We start from the raw sequence: 11269 nt of genomic DNA, 5'->3' as shown, positions 1-11269 counted from the left end.
AAAAGTCTACTTCTTCTGTTGCTTTCAAGCCAAAACTAAGTAGACAGGGTTACACATGGACATACTGGGAACTTGATATAGCTAACCAGGACTAAAGTCTAATTTTACTGACATACTACTGTACAGTATGCTGTTATGGGTTTTCATGTTATGTCAATTTAGATTATAGAAAAAAAAATCATTTTTTTTTCTAAAGACAAATCATTGTATTTTGACACACTTACATACGCACCAAGCACACAAGAGCACGTATTAAAGCCCATAACCCAGGCGTTTATAAAAAAAATGAGACGAGCCAAAAATAGGATATTAAACCTAAATATTGTACTAATTACAATAAAGGTTATAATGTACTGTGACAAACAGCGAATGAATCTGAATCAACAATCTCCCTCTCGACCTGTGACAGCACTGTACAGCAAAAACTGCGTGCCCCGTACTGAATGTTTCGGCAGTTTATTCCGGGGGCAGTCGGAAGCCGGCCATTCAGGAATGGGATGGCGTCACGGTACCAGTTTCATTCAACAAAGTTTCATTCATGAATTGGAGGAGACGTGATTGAACTAGCTATCGGAGGGGGCAATGCTGAGGGTACTTTAAGGGGACGTGACGCCATAACCGGTTCCTTTGTTGTGGTTGATGGGAGGAAACGAGAACTGTTTGGAGCGAGAGGTAAGTGTTTTGTGTTTGTTTTGCAACCGTGTGTCTTTTGTCATTGCCAGAATAATTAAGCACGGATCTGGGATCTGGGAGCTGCAGCCCGGGCCAGCGATTCACCCGGACTTCACCTCACCTGCACTTAACCAAGTATCACTGTTTCTAGCACCGCACCTGCACTAAAAGCACGCACTGTCCGGAGAGGTGTTTGTGGGTTTTGTGATTATTATTTCGGGACTGCAACCCCTTGTTTTGACGCTGGCAATACCCATTGCTGGGTAGAGCCAGCTTTATTATTTAATATTTGGTCAAGAAATAAAAAGGAACTTGAACCGTGAACTTTGTGTTTGTCCTTGTCTGGAGCACCTGCATCACCCTTTCACTACACACTGCAGCCCACACGTTCACATGTACTTACTCCCTCTCCATTCTCGTATAATCCTCATGCAGCTGTTTTTTTTCTTGTCATGCGATGCAGTTATCTAAACAAGCACTTTTTTAAGGTGTTTAGTTTTTTTTCAGTCAAAAAATGTCCAATTCAGAACGCACAAACGATTGGACACAAGAACAACCTCTTAGGGGGGCGTTTGTAAACTCAGTCTGAGATTGTCAGAGTGCACTCTGGCCGTTCGTAAACTCTCGGAGTGCTCTTTGGTGTCGTTCGGAAAACTCCGAGGAGAATCCTGTTGAAGCGCTCCGAGCACACTAGCAGCTCCAGCTTTGGAGCTGGATTGTCAGAGCGTTCAATTTCAAATGCGTGAAGGGCTTGCTGTGATGGATGCGGGTATGAAGATGCCATGGATACGATTTTACAACACGCACCAACATGCACTGTAGTGCACATACAGGTTAAGAAACACATGTAAAATGCATACAGTGCGATAAATCAATACATTATTTTATAATAGTGATCAATTACTCCACTTTGATACATTATAACTGCAGATTGCAGGTCTTGTTAAATAAATTGATATAAAATAGACGCCGACTTCTCTGGGGCTGCTGGTATGAAACATCGTAAATCAATGCTATTGTTCTAGCCAGTGACCAATGGCCATACTAGTTTTATTTTTTTTTTAAAGACAATCCCCGATTAATCCATCTATTTGTAACGTTATAGAACACAGTATTGAATAAAGCAATGTATTAGCTAACGAATTAGGGTTTCTAACATGAAAAATAATAAATCAAAGTAGAAGCAATATATATAAATATATATAAAATATTTTAAAACTAGTCCTGCACAAGGCCCTTTCACGCAATGATTTGAACTATCGCATTTCATGTTTTACCACATCAAAAAACTGAAAAAAGGCATAGCAATTATATGTATTTTAAAAATTTTAAAATAACCCTAAAGTTGCACAATATCACAGTAAGAATTATTCTATTAAGATCTATAATTTGCTCAAAACAACGTGGTGCAGCAGTTTGCTTGGTTTAGACTACAATATGCATGAGCAGCAGGCAATTTCAGGAAGGACTTGGGTGATATAAAGTAGCTGACAGGTCAGACAAATGCATTAATCTAATTAATAGTGATATGTACAGTAAGTGTCAAATAGGGGTGTCTCTAAGTTGAATCGTGTAAAAATATGAAGTCATTTTTTCGTAAGACTGCTCAGACTGAGGCCAGCAGCAAGCTTCTACGTTCTGTAGATAGGAAAAAACTGCTCCCCGGGACTCCTTATTTCCCATATCTTTTTGCGTGAGCGAGGATGGAAGAAGCTGCTGAGTTTACCATCTCACTCTTATAGTATCTCTGCTCTCTCTCACCTTGCGCTCTCCATCGCTGTTTGCATTGTCCCCCTAACAAGACAGTTCCAACCTGGCAGTTCTGGTAACTATCGACTAAATTCCATTTATTAAATTCTTTGTTTTTTATTTATATAGCTGTCCGATGGGCTCAGGAAAAAAAAAAAAAAACTGCCGCTATCACACTCAGTTTCTATGGCCAGTAAAAATAAAGTGTTGACTGAACTCTTAGCCTTTGCAAAAAGTACAGGCAATTCCCCAAGCCTGGCTTGACAGGGGGGTTACACAGCTAAGAGAAGTCACTCCCCCTCGCTGACTTTGGGCAATACATTTCTCAACCCTGACTGACCTGTATCTGACTTCTGAAATGTTTCCCTGCAGGATTCAGAGCCCTGCGCAGAGGGAGCAGGTGCTGGTGGAGGTGGGGAAGATGATTGGCTCGTACCCTTTCAAATTCCAGGGCGCCCGCATCCTGTCTGGGGTGGAGGAAGGGGCATACGGCTGGATCACCATCAACTACCTGCTCAGCTCCTTCATCAAGGTAAGGCAGTGATCTGACTGCCTGGGTGGCACTGGGAGGGAGGCAGTGAGGTTCAGTGATTAAAGCTAAGGTTCGGGAGGGAGGCAGTAGCAGGAAGGCAGAGGTGCCTGTCCCCCAGCCCTGCAGTTTGTTTTCTCTGTGTTGCAGTACTCCTACGAAGGGAAGAGGCTGCACCCCAAGAATGGAAAGATCCTGGGTGCCCTGGACATGGGAGGTGCCTCCACACAGATCACCTTCACCCCTGAAGGACGGATTGCAGACAAACAGACCGAGGCCAGCTTCCGTCTCTATGGATACATAAGAACATAAGAAAGTTTACAAACGAGAGGAGGCCATTCGGCCCATCTTGCTCGTTTGGTTGTTAGTAGCTTATTGATCCCAGAATCTCATCAAGCAGCTTCTTGAAGGATCCCAGGGTGTCAGCTTCAACAACATTACTGGGGAGTTGGTTCCAGACCCTCACAATTCTCTGTGTAAAAAAAGTGCCTCCTATTTTCTGTTCTGAATGCACCTTTATCTAATCTCCATTTGTGACCCCTGGTCCTTGTTTATTTTTTCAAGTCAAAAAAGTACCTTGGGCCGACATTGTCTATAACTTTTTTTTAGGATTTTGAATGCTTGAATCAAATCACCACGTAGTCTTCTTTGTTCAAGACTGAACAGATTCAATTCTTTTAGCCTGTCTGCATACGACATGCCTTTTAAACCCGGGATAATTCTGGTTGCTCTTCTTTGCACTCTTTCCAGAGCAGCAATATCCTTTTTGTAACGAGGTGACCAGAACGGAACACAATATTCTAGGTGAGGTCTTACTAATGCATTGTTTTAACATTACTTTCCTTGATTCAACACTTCTCACAATATATCCGAGCATCTTGTTGGCCTTTTTTTATAGCTTCCCCACATTGTTTAGATGAAGACATTTCTGAGTCAACATAAACTCCTAGGTATTTCATAGATTCCTTCAATTTCAGTACCTCCCATATAATATTCATAATGCACATTTTTATTGCCTGCGTGCAATACTTTATACTTTTCTCTATTAAATGTCATTTGCCATGTGTCTGCCCAGTTCTGAATGCTGTCTAGATCATTTTGAATGACCTTTGCTGCTGCAACAGTGTTTGCCACTCCTCCTATTTGTGTCGTCTGCAAATTTAACAAGTTTGCTTACTATACCAGAATCTAAATCATTAATGTAGATTAGGAAAAGCAGAGGACCAAATACTGATCCCTGTGGTACACCACTGGTTACCTCGCTCCATTTTGAGGTTTCTCCTCTAATCAGTACTTTCTGTTTTCTACATGTTAACCAGTCCCTAATCCATGTGCATGCATGTCCTTGAAGCCCTACTGCGTTCAGTTTGAGAATTAATCTTTTACCCGGGACTTTGTCAAAATCTAAATAAACCATGTCACAATGCTTTGCAATTATCCATCGTCGATGTTGCATCCTCAAAAAAATCAAGCAGGTTAGTTAGACACAACCTCCCTTTCCTAAAACCATGCTTACTGTCTCCCAGGATATTGTAACCATATAGGTAATTTTCCATTTTGGATCTTATTATAGTTTCCATAAGTTTACATATAATAGAAGTCAGGCTTATTGGTCTGTAGTTACCTGGTTCAATTTTGTCTCCTTTTTTGTGGATCGGTATTACGTTTGCAATTTTCCAGTCTGTCGGTACAACCCCCGTGTCAAGAGACTGTTGCATGATCTTGGTTAGCGGTTTGTTATTAACTTCTTTCATTTCTTTGAGTACTATTGGGAGGATACGAACACACGGCGTACACACACAGCTTCCTGTCCTACGGGAAAATGCAGTTCAGGAACTCTGTCCTTGCCAAGCTTGTGAAGGTAACTCAGGTCAATCCAGCTAGTCCTGCTCTTCTTGGGAGAATCAGTTCCTCAAGGAGCTCCTCTTACAGTGTTTGTTGGACTTCTCTAAAGGAAGCTGCTTCCCAGCACAGTGTGAATGTAATCATAGAATTACGTTGGGCAGCGGAGTATTTTAATTCAGGGACATTAAAGTTTTTTCTTTCACCAGGAAAACAACATAGCCAAGCCAATGGTCCACCCCTACTTCCCCACTGGCTTAATACCACGCTGGGAGAGATCTTTCATTCCCCCTGCCCCACTAAGCCAGAGCCCTACCTCCCTGACAGTAGAGTGACGTTCACGGGCAATGGAAGCCCCGCGCAGTGCGAGTCGCTCATCAAAACCCTCTTCAACTGTTCCGCCTGCGCCGGGAAGCCAGAGTGCTCATTCGATGGGGTCTGTCAACCTTCAGTGCGTGGCAACTTCTTTGTAATTCTCTGGCATCCCTGGGCTGCTGTTTTTACAGCTTTCATACCAGTTAGTCTCCTGACAATGACTTTGTTTGATGTGCAATTTAGATAGCAAAATAACAAGGTGGGGGCACGTCCCCAAGAGGTGACTCGGATATGAATTGTTGTTATTGTTGTTTCTCTTCAGGCCTTCTCTGCGTTTTTCTACACGTTTGACTTTCTTAAGCTGGCTCCACGGTCCTCTCTGGATGTTACGAAGAAAACCACTGAAGAATTCTGCAAGAGAGACTGGAGCAGCGTGCGTATCGGGGGTGGGGCAGGGCGGGGCAGGGACTCACTGCAGAATCACACTTCAGAAATAATCCAAACCTCAGCATCAAGGCTATTGCATGGCTGAAGGATAGAGTTCTTATATACAGTTGGATATCTGTTCCATAAAACCTTTAGCTGGTAAAACATTTGCAAGCTGTTCTTCTGGTTATCGTCCAGCTGAGTTGTTTGATCCATAACCACCCTGTGCTGAAAGTGCTGCATCTGTGTTTTTGCTGCAGCTGAAGACAGACTTTCCCACAGAGAGGGAGAATAATCTGAGAGAGTACTGCGCCACCAGCTATTACATCACCACTCTACTGGCTGATGCCTACAAGTTTGACAACCAATCATGGAACAAGATCGTCTTTGAGAAGAAGGTGAGGGTGAGGGTGAGGGAGTTTCAGTCCGTGCAGCGATCAAACCTCGCGCCAACAAACTAATAAACTGCAAGCGAAACAGCAGCAGCTTTTCTTCTTCAGACTTGAACCAGCTGAAGATCGTTCTAATGTTATCTTACTCTCTTTTGTTGCGTCTCCTTCCGCAGGGCTGCAGAATAACTGGTGCTACGTGTTCCCCTCATTTACTCGAGCCCTCCTCTCTTTCAGGCCGATGACCCCGATATCGGCTGGATGCTGGGCTACACGCTGAACTTGACCAACCTAATCCCCACTGAGACCCCTGCGAGCTGAAAGGTCATGGCTACAGCGTGCGGGCCGCCTCGGTCTTCTTCATCGTACTGGTCATTGCGCTGAGCCTGCTGGCCCTGGTAGTGCAGTGCTACACTCAGTGCCGCCGCAGCTTCAACTCACACCAGTCAGCAACTGAGTCACCAAAAAGGGGACAGTGAAGAAGAGGAGGAGGAGGGGGACGAGGTCTGGTTAATATAGAGGCCAAGTATGGATTTGTCCCCATCCTGGTTTTTGATGCTGAAATGACAGCAATGGTACGGGTACTTCAGCAAAAAAATGATTTTACTGTATTTTAGTGGAGCTCTGTGCATGGCACAACATTTTATAAACTATCCTGTATCATTCGAAACTTAAGGATCTGAAATCTAAATACTCCATTTCTGTCTTCAATTGTACAGTGTATGATTACATTTTTTATATAAATATATATTGTAGTATATTTGGATTTCTTGTTTTTGGTATGTTTCTGTTGTATAGTGTTATATTTATACCGGTTCAGAAGTCTCTATTGGTATTTCTGTTTATTGCATATATATAATACTGTAGAAGTGTTCTCTTAGGGGAAATAGATGCACAACTATATTACTCTAAAAATGAATAATATTGATTTCTAGTCTTTAACTGTAGTTTCGGTGTTTTCTCTTCAGATGTAAATGAGGAAAGGTTGACACTTTTGCAATAAAAGGCTTTCCTGTGATGCATGTGATGTGACATGTTTCTATCATGAAACCATCCCCCTGCAGAATAGCCCCTTTAGTTTGCATGGGTTTTTCTCTTAAGCAATAGCATGTCTGTCTGAGTGCTCATTTAACAATGCTCTGCTGTCACCTGCTGATCCTTGAAAGAAGCCTAAAACTCGTGGTGAAAACGAGGATGCTTTTCATATCCTGCCATGTTCACACTGTGCCTTTCCAATGATTCACCCTCTTTGATATCCTGCTTTACCATTCTTATCAGTGTGTTACCATGCTAACCAATTCCTTTCTCTGCCATGCACTGCACTACACATTGCACACTTTAACTCCAGGGTGTTATTATAATAATAATAATAATCTTTATTAATAAAGACAAATGATCACAAAGCACTTAACAAAAGTATGGAAACAGATCAAATAGCATCTAATATACCCAAACTGTTAAAAGCTCTGGTATTTCATCTTTCAAGTTTATTCACAATTTTCTTTTTTTTAAAGTCAGTTTTGTGTCATTCTTCCTCACATTTGGAAACTCTGTAATATAAATCTGTCTTTATAACAACAAACAAACTATCCAAAACACAGTAGAATGACAGAAAATAAAATTATAAAAACAATAGAGAAGTTAAACAGTAGTTCCTCTACATGGATTCCCACCATACCTTCCTGAAATATAATGCAGTACTTAAACAAAAACAAACCAAAAATAAAAAACCCAAACAACCTGTTAAAAGTAATAACATATAAGAACATACATAAGAAGGTTTACAAACCGAACCAGGTAACTACAGACCAATAAGCCAGACTTCTATCATATGTAAACTTATGGAAACTATAATAAGATCCAAAATGGAAAATTTGACCTTGGCTGCTGCAACAGTATTTGCCACTCCTCCTATTTTTGTGTCGTCTGCAAATTTAACAAGTTTGCTTACTATACCAGAATCTAAATCATTAATGTAGATTAGGAATAGCAGAGGACCTAGTACTGATCCCTGTGGTACACCACTGGTTACCTCGCTCCATTTTGAGGTTTCTCCTCTAATCAATACTTTCTGTTTTCTACATGTTAACCACTCCCTAATCCATGTGCATGCATTTCCTTGAATCCCTACTGCGTTCAGTTTGAGAATTAATCTTTTATGCAGTACTTTGTCAAAAGCTTTCTGGAAATCTAAATAAACCATGTCTTATGCTTTGCAATTATCCATTGTCGATGTTGCATCCACAAAATAATCAAGCAGGTTAGTTAGACACGATCTCCCTTTCCTAAAACCACGTTGACTGTCTCCCAGGATATTGTTACCATATAAGTAATTTTCCATTTTGGATCTTATTATAGTTTCCATAAGTTCACATATAATAGAGGTCAGGCTTATTGGTATGTAGTTACCTGGTTCGGTTTTGTCTTCCCTTTTTGTGGATCAGTATTACGTTTGCTACTTTCCAGTCTGTCGGTACAACGCCTGTGTCAAGAGATTGTTGCATGATCTTTTTTAGCGGTTTGTAAATAACTTCTTTCATTTCTTTGAGTACTATTGGGAGGATCTCATCCGGCCCAAGGGATTTGTTTATTTTAATTGCTGCTTAAAAGAAACATTTTAAGCAGCTGTGTTATTATATGTTCTATAATATATGTTATATTATATGTTATATAATATAACAAAAATAACTGGACTGCGGATAAACTCTCGTCAGGAGGGAGCTATACTTTGTGGTGGCAAAATAAGTTGAGGAGTTAAGGAAGTTAATAAATCCACCCCATATCTCTTCAAAGAGCCAGTTCCTTTTGCAAATCCTACAGTATTTTTTTTCACAAAGGACAGATGACTAAATATTCCCAAACCACATAGATATATTTGGGGAGTTATCATTTTTCCAACAAAGGGCAATATATTTATCAGCTGTTATTAGTGCCATCTTAATAAATCAAACATCCCCAATGCCCATATTTGTCACTAAAGACATATCGCCAAGACATATCAGGTGGTACAATGATGTTTGTTATCTGAGAAACTGTTTGAAATATTGTTCTGGATTGTAATATATCCTGCGGATCAGACTGAATTGCAATAATCAATGATGCCTTTCTTTCTTAACAATCTCTCACGACTGATGCAGCTGTCTTCCATTTCATTAATTCTGCTTTCAGCCTCTTCTACTATTTGAAGGCTGGTGTTCACATCTTTACAGAGTTTTCTGAATTCAGCCAAAACTGTCCCCATTTCACTCGCCTCCTTGTTTGGCATGGAATACCATTCTCTCTTGTTTTGTTCTCCAAGCTTTTTTGGTTTTAACTTTTTTATTTTTAAATTTGGAATTGGCAATTATTTTTACCTATTTTCTCCCAATTTGGAATATCCAATTGTTTTTAAGACCTTGTCTCAGTGCTGCAGCTCCCGTATTGACTTGGGAGAGATGAAGGCAAGCATGCGTGTCCTCTGAAGCGCGTGCTGTCAGCGAGTCCTCCTAATTTTTTGCCAAGTTGTTCATTGTTACAAGTGAAGTAGAGCAATTCATCGATCTATGGTTTGATTGAATTCAGAAGGGGTGAAAGGTCAGCTGGGATCCCATGCCATTCAGGAAGGAAGGCAGCTTCATACTTGAATAATTTCAGGAATGGTGATTCAGGGAGTGTGAAGTTGGAGAGATAAACCATCTCCCCACCAACAAGGTACCCAGCCCAGTAGCCAAATGTCCCAATAGTCATGATGGTGTGATTGCAGTGAGCAAGAATAGCAAAGTCCTTTGCTGGGTTTGATTCATTTCCATCACCAGAGAAACACACATCTCCTTTAGAAGCATCAATGTTCTCTTTGCACCACTCCATGCCATTGCTGGTTACCACAAACACAGGTTCTTGATACTTGTTCCTGAAATAAGACATGGCTTTATCAATGTAGGCCTTATCTGCTACCACTCCCTTCCATGCATCTCTCATAACATGCACATAGTCCCCCCTTCACACATGGACTCCAATGAAGGTGACATTTTCCCGACTCCCTTTAATACCTTCCAGGTACCGGTTGGCCTCGTCTTTGAGGAAATCATAGAAGGTGAATTCCCTAAGGATGTCTTCTTTAATATGATGGTAGAAGGTCCTGTTAGCTTCACATAATCCCCAGGAATGTTGTAATACTCATTGGACATCCAGTCATGGAGCCAGTAATGTTTCCATTGTATGTTTGTGTTAATTTTACTATGAAGCACAGGTAAAGTGATCTTGAAGATTGGTGCTAAGTACTCATGCATCTCTGGAAGTATGTATGCTTGGTGATTGTTTTGCTTAGCCAAGGCATACAGAGTTGCATACTCACCCATTTGATTGCCAAGACGGCCAAGTGAGTTTACAGTCCATATCCCTTGATCCTTTCTAATAGTGGTCATTGTTGATTTGGAACTTGATTTTAATTGATCCATCTTCAGGATTTGCTGTTTATTAAATATTTCAATGACTCCATATAAGAAGGACATTATGAAGATACATAGTAGAAACAGTAAGAAAATACATGGTTTCCAAGTCATTGGCTTTTCAAGTTTCATTTGTTTTCTTTGGTATCCTAAAAAGAGTAAAAGAAAATGTATGTAAGTGTTTTTGATAAAGAAAACCACCACCCACTTTCCTGTAAATATGCATGTGTGTGTGTTTAGCAGGGATGGGGTTAATCTCCAGCTCTATCCCTGATTGAATGCCCAGCTGCATCCTATTAAAGGGAGGTTTGTTTGGTGTGTAGTAGAGGGATACAGGAGTAGCAGGCTGTGGTGATGGTATGTTGTTTGCATTTGATTGTTTGAACCTTTTTGTTTTGTATTTTGTTTTGAAAGCTTAATTTTGTTAGTGAATACATATGTGTACGATGTTTCTTTGACAACAGTAGAGAAGCTGGAAGCTTTAATCAGTTCATACATCAGGAGATGGTTGGGAGTTCCACGCTGCCTCAGCAGAGTGGGACTTTATGGTAAAGGAATACTGCAACTAACAACTACTGCAACTAAAGGAATACTGCAACTAAATGACATTAGTAGAGTCACGTGACAAATGCGTAAGGGAGGCAGCACCTGTATTGAAAACTGGAAGAAAGTGGGCTGCAAAGAAAACTGTGGAGGATGCAAAGGCTGCCCTTCGAATTGGTGATATCATGGGGCAAGTTCAGCATGGAAGAGGGGGTCTTGGTCTCAGTTCAGCTCCTCCTACATGGCACAAGGCAGCCCCAGCTCAACGGAGGAAGCTGGTAGTCAACGAGATGTTAAAGCAGGAGGAGAGGATGAGGTGTATAAAGGCTATTTCCCAGGCCAAGCAGGGAGAATGGATGAGATGGGAGAGTGTGGAA

The 11269-nt window shown here is 41.1% G+C and overlaps 2 pseudogenes; one reads left to right on the top strand and one right to left on the bottom strand.

Moving 5' to 3' along the window:
- Positions 1–400: 400 nt before the first annotated feature.
- Positions 401–6940, top strand: LOC117414319 (ectonucleoside triphosphate diphosphohydrolase 8-like; annotated as a pseudogene).
- Positions 6941–7272: 332 nt separating this feature from the next.
- LOC131697757 (galactoside alpha-(1,2)-fucosyltransferase 2-like) lies at positions 7273–10761 on the bottom strand (annotated as a pseudogene).
- Positions 10762–11269: the final 508 nt, after the last annotated feature.

The sequence above is a fragment of the Acipenser ruthenus genome, chromosome 16 (assembly GCF_902713425.1).
Source record: "Acipenser ruthenus chromosome 16, fAciRut3.2 maternal haplotype, whole genome shotgun sequence".
NCBI classification, from domain to species: Eukaryota; Metazoa; Chordata; class Actinopteri; order Acipenseriformes; family Acipenseridae; genus Acipenser; species Acipenser ruthenus.
Note: the sequence above shows the minus strand (reverse complement) of the source record. Positions and strands in the feature narration are given on the sequence as shown.